This window comes from Octopus bimaculoides, chromosome 8, assembly GCF_046866305.1.
Source record: "Octopus bimaculoides isolate indiv1 chromosome 8, ASM4686630v1, whole genome shotgun sequence".
Classification (NCBI taxonomy): Eukaryota; Metazoa; Mollusca; class Cephalopoda; order Octopoda; family Octopodidae; genus Octopus; species Octopus bimaculoides.
The window spans coordinates 46,700,074-46,705,601 of NC_142935.1; the positions used below are offsets into that span (position 1 = coordinate 46,700,074).

General features: G+C 32.7%; 1 long non-coding RNA gene across 1 annotated transcript; it reads left to right on the plus strand.

Moving 5' to 3' along the window:
• Nucleotides 1-631: 631 nt before the first annotated feature.
• Nucleotides 632-5,137, plus strand: LOC149134390 (uncharacterized). The gene is made up of 2 exons (XR_016242765.1): nt 632-1,011; nt 4,828-5,137. It is a non-coding gene; the product is annotated as an uncharacterized LOC149134390 (long non-coding RNA).
• The last annotated feature ends 391 nt before the right edge of the window (nt 5,138-5,528 follow it).

A 5,528-nucleotide genomic window follows, 5' to 3' on the forward strand; every position in this document is an offset into this window, starting at 1 on the left:
GACCAATTGTCCTTCAGCTTATTATCAATGTCAAGAGAAGTCAATTGAAACAGTGTACAAGATTAAAGATAGATATAACATGATCCCAATTTAAAACATCAGTTGATGACTGAGAAATTGAAAATCCCTGCAGAAATTTCATTGTTTCAATTGTGCTTCAATTTGGTGTATCTGTGACAAAGAGGTACCAGAATTTAAGCAGGGAAAATTTCCTAGAATAGATTTACATCCAGTATAAGAAAGTTAATCAGGCTTAAACACTGATCAAATGGGTCCCTATCAAAAGATTATTAACAAAAATATTTTACTTGAGTGAAACTGTCTTAGATTATATATTCGTTATTGTTATTTTATTCTTCTTACACACAACAGCTGTATGTTCTTGAAACTGTAGGATAGATACTTAACTGTGAATGAGAATAATACTCTAATTTTGTGATAAAGTAGCATGTAGTAATAACAACATTAGAATGTAAAAACCAGCTGCTTCAGTGTGATAAAATAGACATAAATATATTCATTGTATGATTAATTTGTCTATTTAGTGTTGTAATATACTGAACAGTAAAACCATTTGTAACATGTGGTAAGTTTTAGTGATTTGGTAAAATGTTTACATTTTATGATAAAATGTCCAAGTCAATGCTATGTCTTCACACCAAGTCTTATATTAAAAAAGAGATAGATGAATTATTCTTATGTATTTATAAATAATTTAGCCTGTGGAAAAGAAGCAAGGCTGGAAACCTTTGCAGATCTTCCTAGACTGGGGAAAAGGGAAATGAGGTAAATGCAAGTAATTTTCAATCTGAATGCTGGATGGGAAAATATAAAGAGGAAGACTGCATCATGAGAAGGAACGAGAGGGAAAGTAATTAGAATGAGGTCCGATAGAGTTTGTGATATATAGTAGAATAAATATAGAATGATCAGGTTTGGGGGACCAAAAAACACTGCAGAAGAGAGAAAAAAATGACACAACTACTGATGGGCATAGCTTCAATAACATTGGTGAGTGAAGGGTATTGACATTGCTTAGCCTTTGTCTCTTTAATCAATTTGATTCTATGGCCAAAAACCTTTCAGTTACGATTAACCCTTTCCCTTCTTTCTCTTAGTACACTAAGATATTTTTCAATGCATCTTTCATTTCTACCATGGTAGTGTAGTTCAGATGTTCATATTTCAAATTATGTCTATTATATTATGTTGCTTACAACAATTATATTTATGTCTTTTAGTTTTTATGTGCTGGTATTTATTAATATTAATATGATACATTATTGAACTTGTTTTGAAACGGTAAGTATTTATATATGTTGTAGTTATTTAGCACTAAGGCAATTCTGATTAAGCATCCCTGTAACCGAAAACATTATGATTGTCTGCTCCCATTTTTTTGACAGATACTGTCTATATCAAGGGCTACATTATCTAATTATTCTTCTCTTCTTTAAAGGCAGAAGCACGTTATATGAAGGTGACATGATTGCTATTTATAGTGAGTTAGGTGACCACATAAAGTTACCCTCACCATTGTAGCAAGCACTTTTACTGTCATAAATTCATTTTTTGAGTAGCTACTAACTGAAATTAGGTGGAGTCTTAGCCTTTACTATTTAGGTCAGGCATCAGGTAACTTTTTAACCAATTACCCCAAAATATATTCTTTTATGCTGACATTACCGCACTTAATTTGAAAGGAAGAAAATCACAGATTCTTTGAATTTAAGAAGTTTATTGAATCTATTTATATGGAGAATACAATAATAAATACAAAAAGTATAAAACAAATGCAACAAAATAAATTAATATCCTCATTATGAAACAAAAGGATTTTTCTAGAAACTTTTTCAATTCAGGTTTTGGAGAAATGATGTTATTCCTTTTCATTACAATTACATCAGAATTGGGGCATTTTGATACCAGAGCAATTTGGATACAGTCTTTGGGATCCAGTCAATTACTCTGCTTTGTTTTTATGTTCATTAGAGTGGAAAAGGTAGGTTGTTTGCAAAGGTAGGTTGATGCAAAAGGCAGTAACCTTTTGACTGCCTCCTCAGGCTAGATGAAATAGTTCTGTTGTAACAAGGAACACGTTATTTTTATATAATTTTACATATGTCTAATGAGTCCCCATTACCTGCAAGAATTTAATTTTTACCTCACTTGAGGTAATTTACCCTGGTTCACTGACACCTGATTTAGGTTGACTGATACTTTATTATTAATATACTTTTATCAAGGTGTCCATATGATTGTTGTTGTAGCTATAGTTATTTCGTTTTTACTGTCTACATATTTTACTGAAACAGAATCCATGAAATATGCAGGATCTATTGCAAAAGATTAAGGAGTTACTTTTTCGCTTTTGATAAATTTGACTGATGTATTTAGATGGAAATGTAATTATGTAGTAGATCTCTCCATAACTTGTTTGTTATCCTCAACCAGTTCTTGTTATCCTCAACGGCGAGTGAGTTTTGCAGTTTCAAAATTACTGCATATTAATTGAGTCAGCTTCTCTTTAGACTAAAAGCAAAAATTATAAATTATTCCAGTGTTTTCCATGATATACAAACTGAACAGTAAAGTGTATGCAGTATATTCTCAACACAGTTCATTGCTAATTAGACTGGTGCATGGACTACCCATGCTGATATATGATGTAATGGCTGTTAATAAAGATCTGACTGGTTACCTTCTAAATTTGGGTCATCAGCAACAGTACTATGGCTACTCAGCAACAGTAGCAGCTGTAGCAGCAGCAGCAATGACAACAACAACAGCAGTAGCAACAACACTATGTCTTTAGCAAAATTCTAATTTCAGATCTACTATTCAGAATATTAACCCACTCTATGGAAATATGGAAATATGCCACAATGTGTTTCATCTACAAAGAGAACCTCAAGAAACTACTTCCCCCTTGTACAAACTTCTAATATCTCAAAGTTACATTATTTACATTATTTACATTTGATGGATATTTGTCCTCATCTTGTTTGTTGTTAACACAACATTTCGGCTGATATACCCTCCAGCCTTCATCAGGTGTCTTGGGGAAATTTCGAACCTAAGGTATTTTTCGATGTTATTATTATTATTATATGCTTCAGTTTTCCTTAACCTTCTACCCAAAGGGATTGTCCTTTTGGGGAAATTTCAAACCTAAGGTATTTTTCGATGTTGTTGTTACTATTATTATTATTATTATTACTATTATTATTATTATTATTATTATTATTATTATTATTATTATTATTATATGCCCAGCGTAGTGGTTAAGAGCATGGGCTACTAACCCCAAGATTCCGAGTTTGATTCCAGGAAGTGACCTGAATAAATAATAATAATAATAACATCGAAAAATACCTTAGGAATGAGAACTCAGGTTTGAAATTTCCCCAAGACACCTAATGAAGGCTGGAAGGTATATCAGCTGAAACGTTGTGTTAACAACAAACAAGATGAGGACAAATATCCATCGATTGTAAATAATGTAAATAATGTACGTAATTCCTCATCTCTTAAATATAGAACTGTATCTCAAAGTTAATAGAAAAAATAAATAATTACTCAGTATCCATTAGAATGGCTGTCATAGAGCTTAATTTACTGGAGTTCTGCTATCCTATACTATTCATCCATTGATTTGGAGGATTATAATGACTGAAGTGTTGTTTTCCTTGATACCAGCAATGGTTTCATCTATGTTTAGTTAGAGAAACTAAGTTATCTGGTTATAATCTACATCAGTCTACCATGTTTAGGATTAAAGTATTCCTGTCCAACTGCACCGCCTACATACAAACAGGAGCTCTCACTCTGTCTGCTAAAACTGGTGTATCTCAACTTTATGTTACATCTTGCTCACTCTTCCTTTGGTACATTAATAACCCACATTCTTCACTTCTAACACTATAGATAGCTTTGTAGATGATATGCTTCAGTTCTCCTTAACCCTCTGCCCAAAAGGGATTGTCATCTATATACAAATGAAGCCCTTCACAAATTCTGTATCCATGAACACAAGTTTTGAGTGCATTTTTCAAATAAGAAAACTAACTTCTATCAACAATTCAAAGACTCAATCACTACATTCATATATTAGGAAAGAATATCTGACATAAGATCACCGCCTCTGATTCCCCTTCCCTTCTCAAAAGATCTTTGTCTTGCAAGTTACTTGGTGACCCTGTCAGTGTAGGAGCCATTTAAAAATCATCCAGTTGACATTGTAAGGTGATTGGCATTTGGAAGGGCAACCAGCTGTAAAAACCTTGCCAAAACTGACCTTGCCTGTGCTATAACCATGTACAAAGCACTCAGGCCATTCTGCTGGGTGGTTGCTGTTAGGAAGGGCATCCAACTGTAAAAATCATGCCAAAACATCCCATCCATACCAGCTTGGAAGGCAGACATTAAACGATGATGATGTTGATGATGGTGAATATTGTATATTACAATCTTTAGTTATTATTAACAAATATATTCGATCTCACAATTTCTGACAATTTCTAATGGTGCCTCCACACACACACACACACACATACAGAACAGTACTATAACTTGCATCATGAACATTCCTCCTATGAGCCTGAAAATACTACAACTGTTATTGTATCAGAAGGCAAAGCACATGCAACTTTTTGCTCCTGTTGTTTTAGTTGTCTAAACATGGTACATTCACATTACACCTGAGAAGTTGGCAGTATGAAAACGTCTCATACAATGGAGATTTCTTTTTATTTAATGCAGTATTTTAATGCCACAGTCATAAGTTCATATATGTATTATCATCTTTATAACATTTGTATATTGCAGCTAATGCATATAAATATCTCGTTCTGACAAACTGAATACACCTATGCTGGACAACATTGAAACATTGTACGGGGAAAAACAGTTAAAAATATATTCACCTGGGTTCAATATTGATAAAAATATTGATATTTGCTTGACTTTATTCCAGCAACAATGAGCACAAGAAGAAATAAGAACAAAAGAAGAGAGATAAAGATAAAAAGCAATTAAACACGAAGACAAGGAATACACATGTGCTGTTGATGTTAGTTCCCTAGTCTCTGCTTAACAATAGCATTCAGAATCACGTAATAAATGAGGTGTCATTTTATTTCCTCTTCATATCTTTGCAGTCTTGGAATCTTGGAAATAGTAATTCTCTTTCATATCTAAATGTAATTATCAAAGCTTTCCATTTAGCCATTTCAGTCAGAATATCATCCAGGTATCTTATGCATGCAACGTTGTCTCTAGGGAGTTTTCTTTGATAATTCATTCTCGGAAATGGTTACTTCATGTAATCGCAGTTGGAGTTTCAGTCTCTAACTTAGCTTTCAATGAAATATTAGCAATTTTCTTATTTACTATTCGTAGAATATACAGAAAACAAATATTGGTAGATACAAGCAATAGAGACTATTATACTGGAAAATTTAATTTACAGATATCTCGAATTAATTTTCTTTTGAAAAGGAGCCAAACAAGAAATTACAATTAAATTA